Source organism: Cupressus sempervirens, chromosome 9, assembly GCF_028749045.1.
Source record: "Cupressus sempervirens isolate cs-2001-9-10 chromosome 9, ASM2874904v1, whole genome shotgun sequence".
Classification (NCBI taxonomy): Eukaryota; Viridiplantae; Streptophyta; class Pinopsida; order Cupressales; family Cupressaceae; genus Cupressus; species Cupressus sempervirens.
This window is the reverse complement of record NC_143126.1, coordinates 87,187,965-87,210,092: the sequence shown is the minus strand read 5'-3', so window position 1 is coordinate 87,210,092 and position 22,128 is coordinate 87,187,965. Positions and strand designations below refer to the sequence as shown.

General features: G+C 32.6%; 1 pseudogene; it reads left to right on the top strand.

Annotated features, from left to right (window-relative positions):
- The first annotated feature begins 82 nt into the window (after window positions 1-82).
- On the top strand, window positions 83-21,850 carry LOC149537744 (serine/threonine-protein kinase Aurora-1-like; annotated as a pseudogene).
- The last annotated feature ends 278 nt before the right edge of the window (window positions 21,851-22,128 follow it).

Here is a 22,128-nt window from a genome sequence, read left to right as displayed (position 1 = left end):
CAAGCACATGAATGTAGGTCAAAGGCTAGCAATACACTAGTTGCACCTAGATTTGAACATCATTGCTACAACTGTCATAAATATGGACATAGAGGTCAAGAATGCAGATCCAAAGAAAAATCCAATTGGACAACCAAAAGGAAAACGAATGCATCCAAACAAGGTAGCTTCTATAATCTGGACTACAAAACATGGTATATTTGTCATTATTGTGGAAAATATGGTCATATTCCATAAAATTGTATCAAGACACATTTCAGAGGCAAATAAAGGAGTCCATTGAAGTGAAATCTAGTTTATTTTAGTTGTCATAAGATTGGACATGTGAGTAAGAACTACAGGACCTGAGCACTAGTACCAACACATCAAAGGAAAAAGAAAAGTTGATGTTGAACAAACAAACAAATATATTAATCAAACTTGGAAAAAGAAGGTAGAAGCTGGAAATACTGGAATCAATGAAGTTGAGGTCACCCAATCCAATGGATCAGGTGATCACACCATGTCTTACTAAGAAAAGAAGGTATGTAAGGAATTGTACATTCAATAGCTACATCTTATACCAATTCCTAACATAAAATATGTTAAAGTCCATATTTGCATGAATTAATATGTATTAGGACAGATTTGAGAAAATAATTAAGCAAAGAAATCATGTACATGATTGATGTTGAGCATTAGTAATGATGACTATAATGACTGAGTATCACTATATGAACCGAGCTCCTATACAGACCGAGTTGATAGGCTAAGCATGGAAATTGTAATGGAAACATAGTGGTAGTTATGATTGAGCAATGAAAAGAAGGTATTGTGAACAAATTTTTATGTGACAATTGAGTCATTTGTAATGCACCTACCCATGTACAGAGAATTTGTTGAAAAATCTATTTCAACCTTTTGAGGGTATATATCAAATTTTGAATATTTTTTCTCACCCAATGATTAGAGAACTTACAGGTGATTCAAGCAATTAACTAGAGCGATTTGTACAAAGAATTGCAAAGATCTACCAGTGTGTCATCTACTAATTCACTAAATTAGTATAGGTATTGTTGTTGTCGAGTTACTCAAAATCTATTTTTAAAACCCCAACATGAAGATATGGTAGAAAACACATCTATTGAGATGAAGAAGGAAGAAAAGAAAATCAATAACATTCAATTGGTGAGTAACAAAGCCTATCCACCCTCAAAATTTTAAGCTATACCAAAGATTGCATTGAAGGGAGATCCATCAGGCACCTTATCATTGACTCCATCAAAGGTACTTATGATTCATGATGTAAGATCATATTTTACTTGCAAAATTGGTGAAATTGGAGATTATGAGTTGAGGGAAGCATAGATCAAGTTGTGTGAAAATGGAGTATTGAAGGATGAATACAATTTTTTTGCTGACAAAGGGTTAGTTCATGCCATATATTTTCCTTGTGATTTCAAAATTGAATGGATAAAGATAGTTTTGAGTTGAACTCATGAAATGAAACTATGGTTGGAGAATGGACCGATTAAGATTACCAAGGATATCATCCATCAAGTCACAAGGTATCCTACCCTAGATCATGTGTTGCCAAGCTAGAAACCTCATTGAAGAACAAACAAAGGCCAAGTGGAATGACCGACGAATGTTGGTTGACAACATTGAAGATCTTGGAATTGAATTTGTGGTTCATGTGATAGCTCACAAATTATACCAATCAAGCTGACTAAATAGTGTGTCATGCATGACAATGGACATAGGTTACAAGATTGTGAAGAAAGACCACAACTATGAAATTATCAAGTTGCAATTGATGCAAATAGATGAGAATCTTGGAGCAATTAGAAAGGCCAAAAATAATTCATGTAATTTTGGTTCACTTCTTATGTGTGTATTCTTCTATGTGAAAAATAATTTTTCTACTTTTGGAGATGTTGTATGGAGTATAGATTGACTTGTGACACAATAGACAGTGATTTTGTTCAACAACTAGGAGAAAACTTTTATAGTGTGACGTGTAGTTATTTTGATAAAATTTTAGAAAAATATGAGGTAAGAGAAGAAGAATTCATATGTCTCTCATTAAGAAATATTATGATGATGTTTTTTTTTATTGTTGACAGTGATTGTACTTATGTGCAACCTATAATACCAAAGGTACAATAGTTAAGATCCTTTCCCTATGAAGTAAACATTGATGAAACAATTTTTGAGAACCATTGATTAATTGTGCATTGCCTTTGATGTTACACAAAATTTCATATCATTTCTAGTCAGTGTATGCCGAGCTCACTCGGGCATTGAAGACAACTTCCTCTATCTATCAAGCGTTCCAGAGTTTGCCTAGTTCAAAAGATAGTATCTACCAAGTTCACTCGGGCGACAAAGTAAAGTTTGCAGAAGTTGAGTGTTAACCGAGCTCACTTAGTTAATGAAGGAAATGTTGGATGGAACTTGTGTTAACCAAGCTCACTTGGTTACCAAAGGAACTTTGTGAATATACAGTGTTAACAATTTCACTTGGTTGACATATGAAAATTGCTTTGAATTGGTATCTTCCGAGTAGGGTCAGCTAATGAAGGATTTTCTTATTTTGGCATATTGAGTTCAATTGAATTGTTTGTTGGTTCTAGTCGACTGAGGAGATGAATATTAATTATTCTATGTTATATTCAAGCTAACTTGATAATTTGTAAGATATAAATACAAGGTCATTTTGAGGATTGAATGTGTGGAACATAATTGAAGATTTGGTAATGCTTAGAAGAAGAAAATTGAAAGGATAAAGAAAAATATCCTTGTTGAGATGCAAAGATACATTCGATTAGGAAGGATCAAGTATACAAGTTAGAATTGAGATCTGTAATAAGTAATTAAGTTGCATCATAAATTAGGTCATCTCATTGTTACTCTCTAACCATTGTAGCAGTGATCTAAATCTCTTAATAGAGTTAGCTTAACAACTATTTGTAAATCCTCTAACAAGGTGGCATCTCTATTGAATTTTCTAAAGACCTCTAACAAGGCCACTCTTAACAAGGTGATTAAATCCTCTAATAGGGTTAGACCTAATAGTTTATTTTGTAATCTTTAATAGGGTTGGCTCCTAATAGGGCTCACTTCAAAAGAGTGAAAATCAGTAACTAGGTGCAATTGGTGGTTTTTCTCAAATTGGGTTTCCACATTAAATCTTGGTGTCAATTATGTTCATGCTATTTCTTTTATGTGTTTGCAACTAAGTTAAGGTAACATCAATCATAGATAATATGTTAAGATTTTTATGATAAGAATTTGTTGAGTTTTTTCAGTATTTACAGAGTTTCAATAGTTGTTAGTGTAAACCGTGTGTCTGTTTATTTGTTGAGCTACAATAGAGTTCTATTTACACTGAGTTTTGATTTGTATTGGCATCTAAGGGATCTAGGTTATATTTTTTGGTAACTGATTCACCCCTCCCCTCTCAGCTACTCCTCTTATATTTCCAACAACATCTACAACTATCACAACATTGCTAGCACAAAAGGTCGATGACAAAACCAAAGCATTTGGTAATTATGAAGAAGCCAAAACAAAGATTACCATTCGTTTGGAGACTGCCACCCTAAAGAGGAAAAAGAAGAAAATGATGAAAAATCTTGAGAAGACCTTAGGTCAAGGTGAAGAGAAGAGTACACTAGTATAGATTACACAAGGTCAAGGTGAGGACCAATCTAGTGATGAAGAGGAGAGCGAGGACAAAGAAGAAGTTGCAGATTATAAAGGTAAAGAGATATTAGTGGTTGATCAGAAGGAAAAGAAGCCAAAGATTATTACTATTGTTGAGCCATTAGTAAAGGAGAGCTTGAAGAAGCCTACCCCTCCTAGTACTAGACCAAGAACAAGGGCTATAATGACTATAGCTTTAGTTGAGCCACAAAAGAAACAACAATAGGAAAAGGGGGTTAGTTCAAGAAAAAGAAAGCAAGCTCAAAACAAAGACTGAGTTGAGTCAACTTGCTAAGAAGCTGAAAAGGAGGCTAGTTTTGCAAAATGAGGAAGAAGATGAAGAAAAGAATGAATCTGATGATGTTAGCCAATTCAAAGTGGCTATACACATGCATCCAACTAATGTGGATGAAATTTTCCAAAACATTAAAAGTAGTGTAGGTTTGTTGGGGTTCAAATTCATAAATTATGAGAAACTAACTAAAAGTGATAAAGTACATATAGAAGAAGAAGAAATAATAGAAATTATGGGAACTTTCAAGATGACACCAATAGAAATTGGAAATCTCATACCTGAGGAGTTTTATAATAAAGTTAATGAACAATAGCAATCTACCATAGCCAATAAAAAGAAAATATCAAAAGGAAATTTAGCCCAAGTAATGCGTGAACTAACACCAAAGAAAAGGGAAAAGTTCACTGAACAATATAGGAATAGATTTGTTCCCAAATATAGAGCATTCTAGATATTTAAAAATAAAATTGAAGAAGTTGTACAACAACACACTTTGACTTGGAAAGTGATTTTTGGATTGATGCCAAAAAAAGATAGAAACAAGGATGAAGACACATCAAGCCAGATAGAGTTGGACAATATAGAAGACATGGATGAGCATGAAAGTTTGGAAGAGGCAATAAGAAAGAAAGTGGAGGAGAATGAACAACAAGATATTATCACCATTGAGGACATGTCAGAAGACAATCAAAAAAATTTTAATGCTTTGAGAGAGCTCTGATTCAACTCTCCTTTGCACTCATTGTATACTTATTCAAATTTAAGAATATCCAAAGGTAGAGAGTTTGTCAACTGTGAGCACTATATTAGACAATTCCAAAATGCCTACATTCACAATTGAGATGAAAGAAAAGGAAGGGAATGCAATGATTACAATTTAGAATTCTTCTATCGAGGCCACCACTGTCATTGACAAGGAATAAGAAGAAGAAGAAAATCAAGCAGATACATCTACACATGATGCCCCAAGACCTCACATTGAGGGAGAAAAGGAGGCTGAGAAAATGACTAAGGAATCTCATAAAAAGAAAGAGGCAATTCAAGCCTTAGTACAATAGTCAAGTGTTGTGGCAGTATCTACTGAACCATCAAGTGCCACAACTAGTCAATAGATATAGGAACTGAGTACTGATGCAATGCTTTTACAAATATCATTGTTGAGTGCCTATACTCCTAGGTCAAATTAGTTGAAGTAAAAGATTAAGTCACCTAGGAAGGAAATGAAATTGGATGAGGTTATTTTCATTCCAATAATATGATCTTGAAAACATAACCTTTCAGAAAATACAAAATTTGCAAGACTTGTTGAAGAGAAAGACAAAAAAAGAGTTGAGAAGGGAACATCAACAATGCCAAGTATTGGATGAAATAAAAGATATTTTTGTAGATGCATTTGATACTCATGATATGAATGAGAAAAAACCAATAATAGACCAATTAGTTCATATTATTGAAAAGGTCAATAATTATGATATTGAGGCCAATGGAATTTTTTGTTGAAATGGTTCGAGAAAGTTTCAATAGAGATAGCAATCAAGTAGGTTCACTACTACATTTAACCTCATTTTTCTACCAAAATTTTCAACTATTAACTAAATAAGTTTAGGTTGGTCAGATGTTAAGGCAATTTTTTTTTTTTTTTACATGTAAGCCCCGTGTTGGTCAAAATTTCAACCAACATGAGGCTTATACATAAAGAAAAAAGAAACATTTCTCACTTTCACTTTGTCTTTCATGCGCACGAGTTTTCAAATTTTTCAAAGGGTTCTGAAGAGAATGTGGTTGGATACCAAACTTATCGAATTTGGGAAAACAATACAATTTTTGTTGTATTTTCAAGAGTTTCCTTTGTTTGTGTGCATTGGACTACCAAATGTTGTTTCATGTTATGAACAAATCTAATGCTTCCTCTAATGCTACCTTTGCTTTTGCAAAAGACTTTGATTGTAAGTTGGATCTTAATGCGCACGTACTTTTACCACCTTAGCTGATACCTTTGCTGTTGGGTCATGGAAGAATTGGGATTGACGATCCATAGTTGATTTGGTAATATTATTAAATGCTGTGATTTGTTTTTATAGTATCATTAAAAGTAGATTTTGGTCCACATTTTTCTATATTCTCACTATTAGATTGTTGAGACTTAATGATACTTCTACAACTCACTTTATGATCACTTGCTACTAGATCTTATGGTTTCCTTGCATCTTGTTGCATTTTATCTACAATGTTTACATCAATAATTGGGACTTCGTGTCCAAGACCTGCCATATCCTCTACCCTAACTTGAATTTTCTTTGAGCATTTATGCTTTTCTTATGACAAAGGGATAGAGAATCTAGTTGACCTCACTCCCTTCCTCTACCTACTACTGGCATATAAAAAAGGTTTGAAGCCCAAGAAATTGGCCTTCCAAAGCCATTTTTGGCAAATGAACCCCCTCTGCCTCCCATATTTGCATATGAGCTCCTACTAGGCCCAAAAATAGGCCTTTGGATATGATTGGTATTTTCAAATGAACCAAGGCAATTTATTAGAGGTACCATACCAGGTCCATGGGGCTGTTAAGTTTGTGAATCCTAGATGATCTAAAGTATATCCTATACAACACTCCATGTTTATTCTTCATAAACTCCTCAATACTGCTCTCACCCTTTGATTCACTTTACCAAGCTTGACCAGCCACTACAACAAGCTTGTGCAATGGGAAAGAAAAATTTGGCCAAGTTGTCAATGACCTTAATTATTTTTAGGTGACAGTTTACTATAGACATATTTGACCAGAAGGTTTTGTAGCAGATAGCATGACTAGTCTTTTCAAATTTCTAATTCTTCATATGCCCAATCTGTTATTCAAATCATTAGCAAACCTTCTAAACCAATAATAATTTTCTTTGAGTGATGGCTTGACTTAACACAAACACTGTATAAAACGTGGAAAGCTTCTGCAAAGTGACTGATGCACTCTTAGTGTTGAACATTGGGTTCCACCCTGAAACAAATGCACAAAGATAGTTTGTTAATAGATTTCTTGAGGGAATTTTTGCTTTGGCAAGATAGCAATATTATTTACCAAATTAATAAAATGTAGATGATCACATTGATTGGAGTTTTTACAATTTAAATTCCATTACAACCATGACCCACTTTTGATTGATTTTAAGCTCAAACACTTACAATAAAAGAGACTCAAATTGACAGTAGTTAGGGTGAATTTTAATTTGGAGACTGGGTTTTGTTCAGATTAAAATTTATAAGAAAAATCTTTCTTAGATATAACATGCCTTCAAAAAATCTTGCAATAGTGGGACAAGAAGCATTTAGTCTTTCATTGCTAGTAGTATCATGTGTGCATATCACCTTTAACATCTTGTGCTTGAAGAAAATGGCATGGAAAATTCTTGAAATTATAAATGGACATAAATATCCAATTCTAGGATGTTTGTTATTTGAGAGGAGTTGAAGACTAAGTTAGTGTTGGAATCTCATTGGTCGAAGGTTTTGTAGTTTGAGGTGCCAATATTGAAACATCTAGCACCAAATTTGCTGCATTTAAAACATTTCAAAAGGATAATTTTTCAAGATGCCAAGAGATGGCTCAATCTTGTGTTAGTTACTAGTAATTTATGTGACTAGTTAGATTTTTACATGGTAATAATGATTTGATGTGTTTGTCCCCAATCACAATCATTGGTTGTTTGTGATTGGATCTGTTTGTCTCCAGTCAAATCTTTTGGGTGATTATGATTGGATGAGTTTGTCTGCAATCATAATTTTTGTGAGTAGAGGGGTGTCCCTATTCATAACTTTGGTGTTGGATAGTTGTGTTTGCACCTATCTAAATTTGTCGACCTTAGATAGATGTGTTAGTTCTAATCATTGAATAAAAGCCCAGTAAGGTCAAGACTCAATCCTATTGAAGAAGCATTGTGAGATGAGTTTCATTATTGTTTTATCTTGAGTAGATATATATTCTACTACTCATTCCTTTTGGGGTACTTGATGAACTTCTCAATTTGTTCATCAAGTATTGTTGGTCCACTTATGGGGTGGAGGGGGGGGGGTGGATATCTTGGTCATGGTTTGTTAGTTTGTTTAAGTTTATTTAGAATTTTTTTTTTTCTTTCTATGATTATATGATACCATAATTGTTTTTCATCAAGAGAGTTGTTTTAGGAGGTTCCTCTTATATAGGATATGAAAATCCTATAACAGACAATGTCTTGTCAAATAGAAATGTGTGGAATATAGAAGCACTTCTGTGTATAAATTTTTGTGAACTTCTAAAATTCTGCCCAAATTTTTGATATATAAAGTTATAAACTAAGGGCCCAAAATACACCTATTATGGCCCAAACACATGCAACCCCTCTTTTTTGTTAGCTGGGGCACAACCCTGAGCTCTAGTTGGCATGGTAGGTTGTAGCACATGTAAACTATACAACACATATCCAACAGATTTTTGGTTTCCTAGTGTAATCAACACAGAACTAGGTGTAGAATTTATGAATCAAAGATAGAGAGAAGAAATATTTAATAGCAGAATGAATTTCAATATAATAGGGGCCAAAATGAAGCACACAGAGACCTTTTGAAACAATACAAATTGAGGGACTATTGACTAATTGCTAATCCAAGTGCATTGGTGGCAGCAAACATGGCTATCTCAAATACCAAACTCATACAAGTCATCATTTTTAGAGTTAGGCTTATCAAATTTGGTTGATTTGCATGTTTGAACTGACTTGAAATGCTTTCCATTGGTAGCTTTACCATCTTAGACTCTACATCAATGAAATGATTTTTATCCCTGTGAGTCAGCTACTTTTGCCTACAATGCTCAAATGTTGTTGTAATTGTTTCATGTTTGATAATTGCTTGCTTGTTGGTGAGACTTAATCAATTGTGCAGCATTGTGATGATTTATTTTCTAGTTTTATTGTAACATTAATCACTTTGAACTTGAAGTAATCTTTTTTACCCTACAAAGTTGATTTTGCAAGAATTTCATTATGTGTGCTTTTTTAATCACAACTTTTGAGGATATATTGCCCCTTATTCCTGTTGTAAATAACCTGTGCAATTTTTTTTCTTTTATATGGGATAATTTTTTTGTCATTAATTAGGATTGTTGTTTGAAGATTGTAGTGTGGAAGAGTGTGCTTGTTACTTGGAGACAATCAAAACATATGAGAACAAGCTAGCTAATAGTATTCTGGAGCGTACTGACAACAACTATCTATCACAGACATTCTTCATACCTCTGTTGAATAAAAGTTGTGTTCTATTCATGTAGATTCAAAACTTAGAAATATTCATTTCTTTTAGCTAGGAACAATAAAGATAAAATGACGAAAAGAAGAAATAGATTTAGAAGAACCTCTTTAAATGAATATGAGACATTTGTGTTAAATTGTTGTGTTTTATCTAGTTTGTATTGTATTTCTAAATGATCAATGGAAAGGCTTTCTTATATCTGCATCCTTGAGTGAGAAGTGCCATTGTATGGGACATGTCTCATGTCCCTTTATTTCCTTTGCTAATCGCACCTTTCTGTTACAAGTCTTCTAACAATAAGATCAGTTAGTATAACATTTTTTAATAATGAAGATTGTATCCCTTCATGATCATTTCTAGATGCACCTTTTCCTTGTTAGATTTGCATCCTTTCATTCAATAATTAATCAGCCTTTAGTTATTGATTATAATATTCTCCTTATTGGATGCCAATAGTAATAATCTCACTAGTCAGTGTGCATGAGTTAGTATAATAATATGGTTCATTGGTTCAATAGATCTCAAAGTTAATAATTTTTTCACTTAATCATTATCATAACATAATTACAGTTCCTCCATTTTGGTATCGGTTATGAGTGTTGTATGCTTTTTATTGCTTTGTCATATGTTGATTGATGTCCTCTTGATTATTTATATTTATTGATACAACTTCTCCTGATTTGTGTATTATCATGTTACATAGTAATCATGGACCATCATTGGATATACATATGATCATTGATCAATTATCACTTGGTTTTTGGTCTTTATAGTAGCTTTCATACTTATCAGCACTTGGGAATCAAAATACCCATTATGGATTCCTCATTTGCTATTCTATATCACTCCATATTGATTTAGTAATTGGTTCATTAACCAAATCACTTCTTCTCATGATGTTGATGTGTATTGACTGCTCTTCAACTTCTTCCACGTATGATGCAGATTGATATCTTAGCTACTAGTGAAAATAGTTCTAAATGACGATTTATCCATAGTTGTGACTCTATAATGTGAGTACTTTCCTTCATCTAGGAATGATTTCTCAATACTAGATGTCGTGCTGAGGATCCTTCACCATTTGATCATGGATAATCTTGTGATAGTTATTGCTTTACAGTTTACATGATGACTAGTTTGAAGATGTCATGTTGACTATCCTTTTCAATGGTTTACCTATACAACATAGAGTGTTTGATGCTAATGGAAATGAAGATGTATAGAATGTTCACCATCCTTCTTGAAGGGGATCATCAAATGGAACTAACCCTTATTCTTCCTAATGCAATTAGGGAAACCGTCTTATTTTTAAGACTTCATGGCTTTCCACATCTTATTCTTCTACTAACATATATGTGCAAATACTTTTAATTATTCTAACTTCTACTGCTATTATTGTTCAAGGATTGCCACCCCTTGATCACAAAGTGCACAATTGCTTTAGTATTATTGGTTTAAGTATGGGGACATCATAGACTCTACAAGCCCATGGTAGGTAACCCATTGCAACACATTGGTCAAAGTGCTTCTACAGTCAAATTAGAGAATAAAGAAGATAAAAATATTCATATGCTATGATGAGGCTTGTGAAATTACAAGTACAACTAGTTCCCCTTGTGACTTTTATGTGTGTGGTGAAAAGGTAAAATAATTAAGGATAAATTACAACACCAAGATTTTCCATAGAAGTTGTGTATGGGTTGAGGGGAATTTTTGAGAGATGGATTGGTGAGTATTTCATATAATAAATAAATATTTCAAGTGTTCTTATATTGCAATTGGTCTTAAGCCTTTGGTTTTCTTTATTGACTTACAATGACACAACCAATAAATGGCATACACACATTGCATCCTACTAAACAATCCACTTGCAACACCTGTATTTCCCATTTTCATCCACAAATGATTAGTATTATTCGTTAGGAAATAATGAAAAATAATAATATAAACATAACAAATGTGTGTGAAGAAACTTATAACTCTTAGCTACTCATTTCAAAGAAATGCTAGATTACAAGAATGAAGACATGGCAATTTTGCCTAGCTTGTATTCATGTAACTTCAATAAGAAACAAAGCATTACAATAGGATATGATACAAAGCAATGAGTGGAACTAGAAAGTGAATTAGTTTAGAATAAGGAGGATCAATCTAATTGCCTCTGGAGAACTAAAATGTTAGGTTTTTAGAATAGATAGGAAAAGCAACATAATCATCTTGTGAGAGCTAAAATGAACTAGTTGGAAATGTACTTATCTTTTGATCACATGAACCAATCAACCTTTATTCATGGAGGATGCTACCATATTAACTTGGGGATTTGAACTCTAAAATCGTGCTTGGGAGATTGATATTTTGAAGATGGGTTTTTGTTTTTAAAATTTTAATTGATCTTCTTTTGACCACAAAAACATCACACCCTTGGCTTTGTTGCCATAATTAAGGGTTGTCTTTTGCACCAAATTCATTTGGTCCCTTTTGTTTTGGCTTCATTTTCTCTAGGACTGGATCTTGGTTTTAGAGTTGGATTCTTGCTTTAAAAGCTCAATCATTTACCATTTGTTTTCAATTAATATTTCTCTCTAAGGATCTAATGCTGAAATTTTTTTATGAAAGCCTATATATGAACTACTTGAGCTCCTCCTTTCCTCTTGTTGGTAGTTGTAATGATTTTTATGCATCCATAAACAAAATCCACATCAACCTCTGATTGAAGACAACACAATTTATAGTTTAGAAACTATCATGTGTATGCCTATTGCTTGATGAAGATAAATACTAACTTAATTCCTTTATTTTGTCATCTCGTATGTTGCATCTTCTCAGTGTGAAAATAGAGGTTGTGATGTGTTTGACCATGGTGAAACATGTAGATGGCAGGGTGGGAGGGAAAGTGAAGTATACTGGGAGGTATCAAGTGGTATGTGTGAAAGGGAAAGCTTGTGGAGGTCTACTGAAGGGGAGCTAAGAGATTTTGGAGCCTAGTCATGCCAATGCCTTTTTTGCATTGTCACACCAAGAAATGCAGCATAAGAGATGACACACATAGGGAAGCATCTGTCATCATAAAGTAGGATATATGCCTTATGGATGCCTAGAAATAGTACTTTTAAACATAAACTAAGATTGATGATTTGTGAATACCTACATACTGTAAGTCCTCAGTGTCTTTTCTTCCAATTGGAGAATTAACTGGCTCTAGAAAATATAAATGATCCTCAATATTCAACAGATTCAAGCCTAAACATGACTGTTGGGAAAAAACAATATAGATTATTTCCTTATCCCTTTTCTATTTAATCTTGATTGTTAAAAGAAAACATTGAATATAAAATAAAAAGAGAATAAGAAAATAATCAAGAGTGACCTTTCTGAACAATTAATAGTAGTATTCAATAATTATCTCCTGAACAAGACTATTACAATCTTGATTGGGCCTATACCTTATCAATTGTGTCTTGATATGCAGTTTTTAGGATGTCATTAAGGAAACATTACAAAGAATGAAAGTATGCTTTATATTTTATTATTATAGCCTACCATATGTTCTATGTTTTATCATTACAACCTGCCAAATTTCTTGACCTATTAATACTAGTCATCTACATAGGTATATTTTCAGATAGCAAAGCAACTGAAACATATGAATGCAAGTCTTTGAAATTCATCCCATGTAGTGCATTTGAAAGTAGGAAGAATCAAACTAGAGGAATATTCTAATTGCCTCTTAAACTGTGCCTAACTTCAATAAGTTAGTTAAACCTAATCCTTTTCTATTACACCTCTTTGGGGATCATTAAATGTGCTCCTGTCTTTTTTTTAAATAGAAGTTATATTATGTAAATTAGCTTTTACCTTCCCAAGATTTAATACTTATTACCGATAATGTTTGTTGAATGTGACTTTGTATTGATTTATGCTTGTATAGTGGCTTAGTATGGTTTAAATAGTATAACTCACTATTCTCTTTAATGGTTTTAGTGGTTCCTATAGAGTACGAGAGTGAAAGGAATCAATGATTATTTTTCTTTTTGGTTCATGGTTTCAATGGTTCCTATGGTTTCAATGATTCCATAGCTGCGTAGGCATAAGGTTCATTTAAAGTGATCCAATGTTTCACTCTATCTCTAAACTCTTGAAACCAGACTTCAATGTAAGCTACAAAGTCCTTCCTACATTGTTAGGAACATAGTCTCTTTTATGCAAGTATGATGACCAAGCAAATAAATTAAATTTTAATGATTTACAAGTGTTGCTTACACAATGATTTGAAGCATCATTTTTTGGAGGGCTATAGATATTGTGTTTCAAAGAGGCCTCGATCTTGCAGCTGCAAGGAGCACATGCATTACCACTTACATATGAATGATAGTTAAAAGTATTTTTCCTCACAAGGCCTCTCAAAGGATGGATACACAAAAAATTTCAAGGTTTTTTCATATTGACACAAGGGCTAGGTAGATTTCTCAACCCAAATTTAATTTTCTTCAAACTAAAGCATTGCAATTGGGATTATTTCAGACTTTTTCTGCATACTAACATCTTGGGTCCTCTATTCCTATGGGATGATCAAAACCACTAGCTATTTTTGTAGAGGACATCTAGGTTCCCAAATGGAAGAGCATAATAATCACTTCAAGAATCTCCTTAAAGGTACAGATTTAACATCTCTGAACAATTTATTGCACTTAATTGTTTAAAATACTTATTCCCGCATTAGCCATCTCCAATACTAAATCACTACACATAGGCTAGCAGGATATTTTGTGCTTTGATACCACTGTAGGATGTTGGACCATTTCATATTGAAATTTTTGTAACCTGAACTCTGAGAAATTTTGTCAAATAGTTTGCTTTATTTTATTACTGTGAAAACCCAACTAATTTGTCCTTTAAATAAAATCTGAGGATTAGCTTCTGTAGTTTGCACAAGCTCTGTCCTTTGCTACATAAGAGTTGAGAGTCATACTGGGTTGGTTACTTGCACATGTTCTTTGTGAAAAACATTTGATTATTGTAAAATAAAGCATGGAGTAATTCTGAAACTAAATAACAAACAATTTTTGTATTGTAGCTTTGAATTTTTGATATTTATAAAAAGTATTCCACCAATCTGACCACCATGCAATGCTGACTATTGCTATGTAAATATACCAGCCCTTGTAAATTTGATGTATTGCTTGAGAAAAGAAGTATATTATTTATAATCAGAGATTAGAGCCATATAAAGAGTAACTATACCTATTAAGAACATGCTTGCCCCTGTTGAATGATTTTCAAAAGGTAATGTCCATCTGCCTAGAGCACACATAGATCACATCTAATTCATATTTCTTTTTATATCTTACTAAAGAGCATATATTTCCTCGAGAAAAACATTTCTATACATTAATATGTTTTGATATTTTAGTCATCTTCATTAGTTGATGCATTAATCACATTACTCATTGCTATCAAGATCAATCAAGGCATGCTATTGATAGCACCTAAGTAACTTTCACCTTGTGACATCTCTTTGAGGCATTTTGCAAATAATTAAGATACATTTTCTATAACTCCACATTTTGCAAACATCTAGGCCTTCTAAAAATTATAGGATCATTTTAGTTACATTTGAAAACATTAATCAACAATTTCCATATGTGCAGATATAAACATTAACTACAACATGTCCAACATTTCCAATTTATTTGCAGATATATTTCCCTAAGAAGAAAGACCACGCTTGACAATATGAACCCAGAACAAAATAATGAGACAATGGCTACATTGTGGGCTCAATTTCGAAGAAAACTTGATAAATGTTATTGTCCTTGCAAAAAGTGTAAGGGCTTAAATCTTATATCACTCTCCATGGTGAAGGGAGTTGGGAATTTCTAGCCAAAGCTTCAGGTGTGTAAAGTGAAGCCATAATCTTATCTATCTATATCTCTTTGAGTAGTATTGTAATTCCTCCCATGTCCTATGGCAATAATGTATAAGGATAAAACTAGGAGTTCCTTATTTGCATGGAGTTGCATGATATTGAAGAAATTTTTTTTTGTCTTTGTTTAAATTTCTTCAATATCCCTTTGAATTTTTCTTATCTAATCTCTTAGAGAATGATGAAGGCCTGAACACAAGTGGGAGGAGTTGCATACTAAGATGGCTTAACTATCGTCACCCTGATTTGAACCACACCAATATAACTCCACATGAACAACATTTGATTCTTGACCTTCATGCTCAATGGGGAAATAGGTATTAACTTAACTCATTAAAATTGTTTGTAACTATTTCAATATTTTTTCTTATGTTTATTCTTTTTTTTTTCAAATTTAATTTATTTCTTAATGTATACCATTTAAGAGTTGCATTTTAATCTATAATAAAATCTTAATTTGAGAGTTTCTTATATGAAAGGTCTTGGATTCCAATCTATTTGAATTTAATAAATAATAATAATAATTAATCTTAATTTTGACCTCTAATAAAATTACTCAATGATTTTATACATCTCTTTCTCAAAGGTTAGGTGATCTCAAATAACAGAAAGTTTACCAGGTAGGATAGACAATACAATCAAGAATTTTTGGAGAACCCATCAGAAGAAAAAGTTTCAATAGGTAAATAATAGTAGCAAGAAAATAGATTGTAAGAGTTCAACTCAATCTTCATCACCTATTTCAAGTTGAGGTGAGTTGAGTTGAAATCATTCTACAATAAGCACAATTCCTTCACCAAAACTTTGAATCAGTAATTTGGGCGATTGAGTTAGTTATTTCGAGGATTTTCTGAGCTTTTAGACTTAAATTTTTGAGTAATAAGTAGTTAAGATCTGAATTTGATAGTTCTTTCATCATTTGTTGTTCAGGTCATTTCTTCGAACTGGGGAAACTAGTGTGTTGTTGTGGACTGTGCTTAGCTCCTAATTAAAAGAGGCACATATTTTCGTGGGGATCAAGAGGAAGATCATCGAATAAGTAGGTATGCATCTTAAATTGTACCATTTTTGAGCAAGATTCAACTTTCCCTGAGTCATTTTCTTATAAATGAGACCACAATTTAATAGATTGATCTTGCACAACTGCTTGTTGACTGTTCACTTTGGGAGTAGGCTTCACATAAATAGTCAGTGCGGTTTTGTTCTAGCTAAAAATTTTCTAATCTAGTGCCCCCCTCTTTCCCTTGTACACAATATCCTTCTTTCTTCTATTTTATGTGTCTATTCATTTGTGTCTACTCTTTTGACCTCAGTCATTTGGATTCTCTTTGTCTTGATATTCCTTCTCTCCCTTCAGAGCCATTTTTAGTTACATTCCATTTTTATTTATTTCTAAAGGTTTTCTTTTTTTGATAACACAAGTCTAACTAACTTGTTGTGGTCTTAATAAGATTAAAATCCCCAATTACTAGTTAGAAGTCTAGGATAATAGGTGACTGATTGACTAGTGAGTTGGTAGTCTTAGTAAGCTGCAGTTTACAGGGCTTGAGATCCGATTTAGCTGAGTAGTTGTTTTTTAATTGTATTTGTTTAGGTGGTCATTTATGTGGAAACAATAAGTGGTCCAGGTATTTTGCAAAAAAAAATTCCCATAATCAAAATGACTACCAAAAAGGACACAAAATCATGATGGAGCTACAAAAAAATATCAAGTGGATACCAAGTGTTGCATTTGATTCAAATTCTTTATACTTTCTTTTTTAATAAATCAATTTTGGTGTATAATCTTATGTTCTAAGGTGCCTTAAGAACTAAGGAAACTCTTGAGGTGAATTATGGTAGTTTTATTTAGATTATCTATATGAATCAATGGCTCTTTAGATTATCTATAAGAATATTTTGTTACTCTTGATATTTAGGTATCAATAGCCCAACAAGGGATTACGAGATTCATGGAACAAATTTTTGTTTAGCTCAATTGGCGCTGAAATGAATCTTGTTTTTGCATATAATAAAGGGATGCTTCCTAAAATCCAGGTATTATAAGAGTACACTTCTTTTTATGTTTCTTATTTTAAAAAATCAGCATTTACTTCCTTCTTGAATTTATAAAATTTGCAAACAATTGGGATGTTTTTCTCATTGCTCTCAATTCATTAAACTTCCCCATAGTATTCAAACTCAATGAGCAACTTATTAAATATTTCAGTTTAATTCTACCCTCATCAATGAGCAACATGGTATTCTTTTGAGATTTTAGGAAAGAATCTCTTAGCCATTTTTTAAATGTATAAATTAAAAATAAATATAATAAATAAATAGACTTGATCAACTATTTGGTAAAACCAATTATGTTCCTCGTAGGGTAGTATACATCAGGATGCAATAACCTAGTGTTTTGTAACAACAAGAGTTGTTGTGATGCATACTACATTTCTGGGCTAAAAACAAGATGTTGTTATCAAGGTCATAGTTGGATCAAAATGATGTAAATGTTAAAACTCCCTCATCAGTTTCAACATCAGAGAGTCAAGATATTAGCAAAAATGATAACAATGCTAAAGGCGTATCCCTTATTTGTAAGGCTGAAATGTGTTTTATTTCTAATTTAAATATGATTCCCATATATGCTTTGTGCAAATTCATTCTTCCATTTTTGTCTTCATTTCAAAGAAATGTGACTTTCATAGCTTGTTAGTTAAAGAAAAATGCATTATTTAGAACTTTTATTTCTTATAATTCTTGTCTTGAAAACAATTGGAAGTTTGTTGACTAGTTGTCTTTTTATGAAACATAACGATAATATTCATCTTCTCTTCATTAAGTCACCTTATTTTCAATGCATGAAGAAATTTGGTTCCATCAATTTGTCTCAAGCATTTTTACTGGAACCTATATGTAAAACTGTCTCATGACATAGTCATGATTGAACCACAGATTTTGAGGTAAAAATCAACAAATCTTTGTTCAATATCAAATATGTAAATTATCTTGGTATCTGAAATGCACAAGAAGGCATAGTTCGAAGATGTGGACTCAGACTTGATTGGTATTCCAAATTTTTGAATCAAACTTAGGACACAACATAGAATTGATATAAAAACTCAACACTGAATCAACAAAACAAAAACCGTATGATTAAGCACAAAAATGAAATCAAAGCATTTAGAGAACACAAAAATCCAATTTGACTATCAATTTGTCATATAATTCAAATCTTACTCATATCATATGACCCTTAACTCTCAAGATTTGAAATTTCAATCACTAGGGCTATTATGTTTAGGTATTAGAATTGTCCAATTTCAAGGCTCAGGACAAGCCTAAGACTCAAAAGTTTTGGAGCAGGACTTAACTGGGTACTCTCCAAGATTTGGTGAGACTTGGCTCAAGAGTATGGTTGAGTAGGCTTGGTCAGCTCAGAGACTATAAATTAAGTCAAAAAACTTTAAAATGGGACAAATATCTTATATATGATTTGTTAGAAAAGTAATTTTTAATAATAAGTTAAATACTAATAGTCTCTTGCATATAGTTCTATGACAGGAACTTAAAGAGCACATTACAAAAGATGATATGAATATAAAAATGTATTTAACACCAAATTTTGGCACATTCATTTCAAAATATAATAGTTGAAGACCACCATGCATTGTAAAGAATATGCTTGTGCACTCAATCTACAAATAAACTCTTAGCAAGTTCTTTCAACTATCCTTAATGTCAGATACTTCACAAATGATCTATGTTGTAGCAAGTATCACAATGCAAATAGGGTTTTGCAGTGATCCACTAATGTTAACAATTATATTATGTAAATATAATTGCTCACATCTATTTATGATCTCTATTGTAACAAGTACAAAGTGAAAATAGACCCATGTATTGGTCTTCACATCTATCTATTGTTTATGCCAATATTATCTTGCCCAACCGAAGATGAAAGTTAAAATTATATCTACAAAGAGCTTGTGGCAGTTGAGATATGAAGGAATTTTAACTTTTGGGTGTTTTGTTTCTTGTTTTCTATTTCTTTTTTTTGTTTCTTTATGGTTAAGGAGGGTTTACAATTTAAACATGCCTCGACACTATAATTTTATGTTGGAAATGGTATGCCTTAACTGGCAGTGTTGTGATCTCTCATGATTTTGTAGTCAGATGGTTGATCAGTGAAATAGTGCTTAGTTTGTTCCTTATGTGGGTTGAAACCAATTTTATTTTTGACATACAAACTAGTTCTAGATTTTTGGTGTATTTTACAAAATCAAGTTTTGTCAGGTTTCCATATCTATGTGTGGTACTAGTACTTATGCTCATTGATGATATGCAGGCTTTTTTACGATACTTAGATGTGCACTCCTTAGGTCTGTAAGGTAAAGCATGTTGTTTCATTTGGAATTTTTTGATCATGGCCATTTTATTAGTATGAGGGGATTGGGCTAACATATAACTCAATCCCTGCCCAAGTAGACATTGACAGAAGAAAAGGCAAATTGCATGGAGTTTTAAACATGGCATCATTGGTTTTAGATTTTATCTAACAAGTTTTTTCTGTGGGTGAAATTGCAGTGTCAATGAAAGCCTGAATCTCTTCATAGAATTCATTGATTCAACCATAGTCATATTATTAGCTCACTTTTAGTTTTTAGTTATTGTCAATGCATTTTTGTCTTGACATCCAATCAATTGGACTACATTATGAAAATCCCAAATCTAATGGTAAATCTGGCTAGTGTCTTTTAGTGTTTTTGTGATTCTATAGGGAATGCTACTTTAAAATCAAGTACACTCATTGGTTTAAGATTCTACCTAACAAGTTGATCATGGCCATCTTAATTGGTATAGGTTATCACATAACTGAAACTCAATTCCATACCCATGTTGAAATCAACAGAAACTGAGTTTCAAACCTCGCCTTAGCCTCAATGGCTTTAGATTTTTCTAACGAGCTGATCATGGCCATCTTATCAGAATGGAACCTGGGCTAACACATAACCCTCAATCCGAGGTGACATCCTTGTAGCTTGGATCCCAATTTGTTTGCTTAAAAAAATACTTCTAGAAATATGCTTGAGGGGTGCTCCACAACGTACAATAACATCCATGTAGCTTAGATCCTAGCCCTGGGGTTATATTTGCTCTCTTGTATCCATAAAAAATGTTTCTTATATTTTCTTTTATCATAAATAGTGAGATTCCCATTTACAACCAAGGGACATGATAAGTTTAATGCATGATTCCTTTTTATCATATGGTAAGAGAAGTAAGATTTTGAATGGTATAATTTTTTTAGTGAAGGACTATCACTTAATGATTCACCAACTAATTTCACTTGTGTAAACAGAGAAAATTTTTTGTGGCTTTAAAAGTTCTATTCAAGAACCAGCTCCAGCAGTCACAGGTAGAGCACTAGTTGTGTAGGGAGATTGAAATTCAGAGTCATTTCCCCCATCCAAATATACTTTGATTGTTTGGATACTTTTATGATCGGGTGCATATCCTGCAATGTTCTAACCTTTTGGGTGAAATTTACTTTTCATCAAAGCCTTCCATGGTATTTCTTTAATTGATTCTTTGATTCATCAATTTATTTAGTGTAGGGTCTATCTTATTCTTGAATATGTTGCAAAAGGTGAGCTCTACAAAGAGCTCCAACATTGTAAATGCTTCAATGAAAGGTGATCAGCTACTATAAGTACAATTGTAAATGGCTTACAATCTACTTTTCTTTTTTTTAGACTGGAAACTATTGACTCTTTTTTTGTACATTTCATTGCATCTCTTGCAAAAGCTTTGATATATTGCCATGAAAAGCATGTCATACACCAAGATATCAAGCCAGAGAACTTGTTAATTGGCATACAAGTAAGTGCCAAGGATGAATATATTTCTAATGATACTTAGTTTAAACTTTCAAGGATGACTTTCTGATCATTACATTATTAACAAATTCACTTGTCAGGGTGAGCTAAAAATTGTCAATTTTCGTTGTTCTGTGCACACTTTTGATAGAAGGCAAACAATGTGTGAAACCTTGGATTACTTACCTCCTAAAATGGGTATGTTAGTGTGTAATATTTACTTTTCTCTTCATTTCCACCTTCTAGATTATTTGCATATTTGCAAATGTCTATTCTAGTGGAAAACAGGGAACATGATTCTAGGGTAGACATATGGAGTTTAGGGATCTTGTGTTATGAGTTTCTTTATGGGGTTCCTCCTTTTGAAGTAAAGGAGCATTTAGACACTTATAAAAGGTTTGAGAAGCCATACTATGTTTCAATTCTTAGTATATATATATTTTTGCTTCAAGTCTTATACTTGAAGGGTTCTTATATTTTCTTATTTTAAGCATGGATTCGACCATGGCTAGCTTTTTTATGCAGGATCATGAAAGTGGATTTGAAATTTCGTGTAAAGCCACTTGTTTTTGCTGCAACTAAAGATCTAATATCTCAAGTTAGTATACGTTGCCTTGATATTCTGAAGACAATTTTGTTAGATATGTCTATCTCACTACTTATATAAAATTTTAGTTATCATGGTAACACTTTATCATGGTTATGCAGCTACTACAAAAAGATTCCTCAAATAGGCTGCCTTTACACAAGCTTTTACACCATCCATGGATTGTTCAAAATGCTATAATATTTAGAGCAACAGAATAGTCCCTTGTAAGTATTTCAATATTCTTAGCTTCTTTGAGGCATTCTATAAAATAGTTCACATGCCTTGCCTATGATTTGACATTTTGCATGCATCGTGCACTCTCTCATCCCAATGATGGATTACAGAGAGTGATCTGAAACAATGATGCTAAAAAACACACACAATCAAATCCAAAACAAACTTGCATTACAAATTGATTGTGGAAATTTGATATTGTTAATTTTGCATGCATGTCTACCATGACAATCACAACTTAAACATATATAATTATGATTGT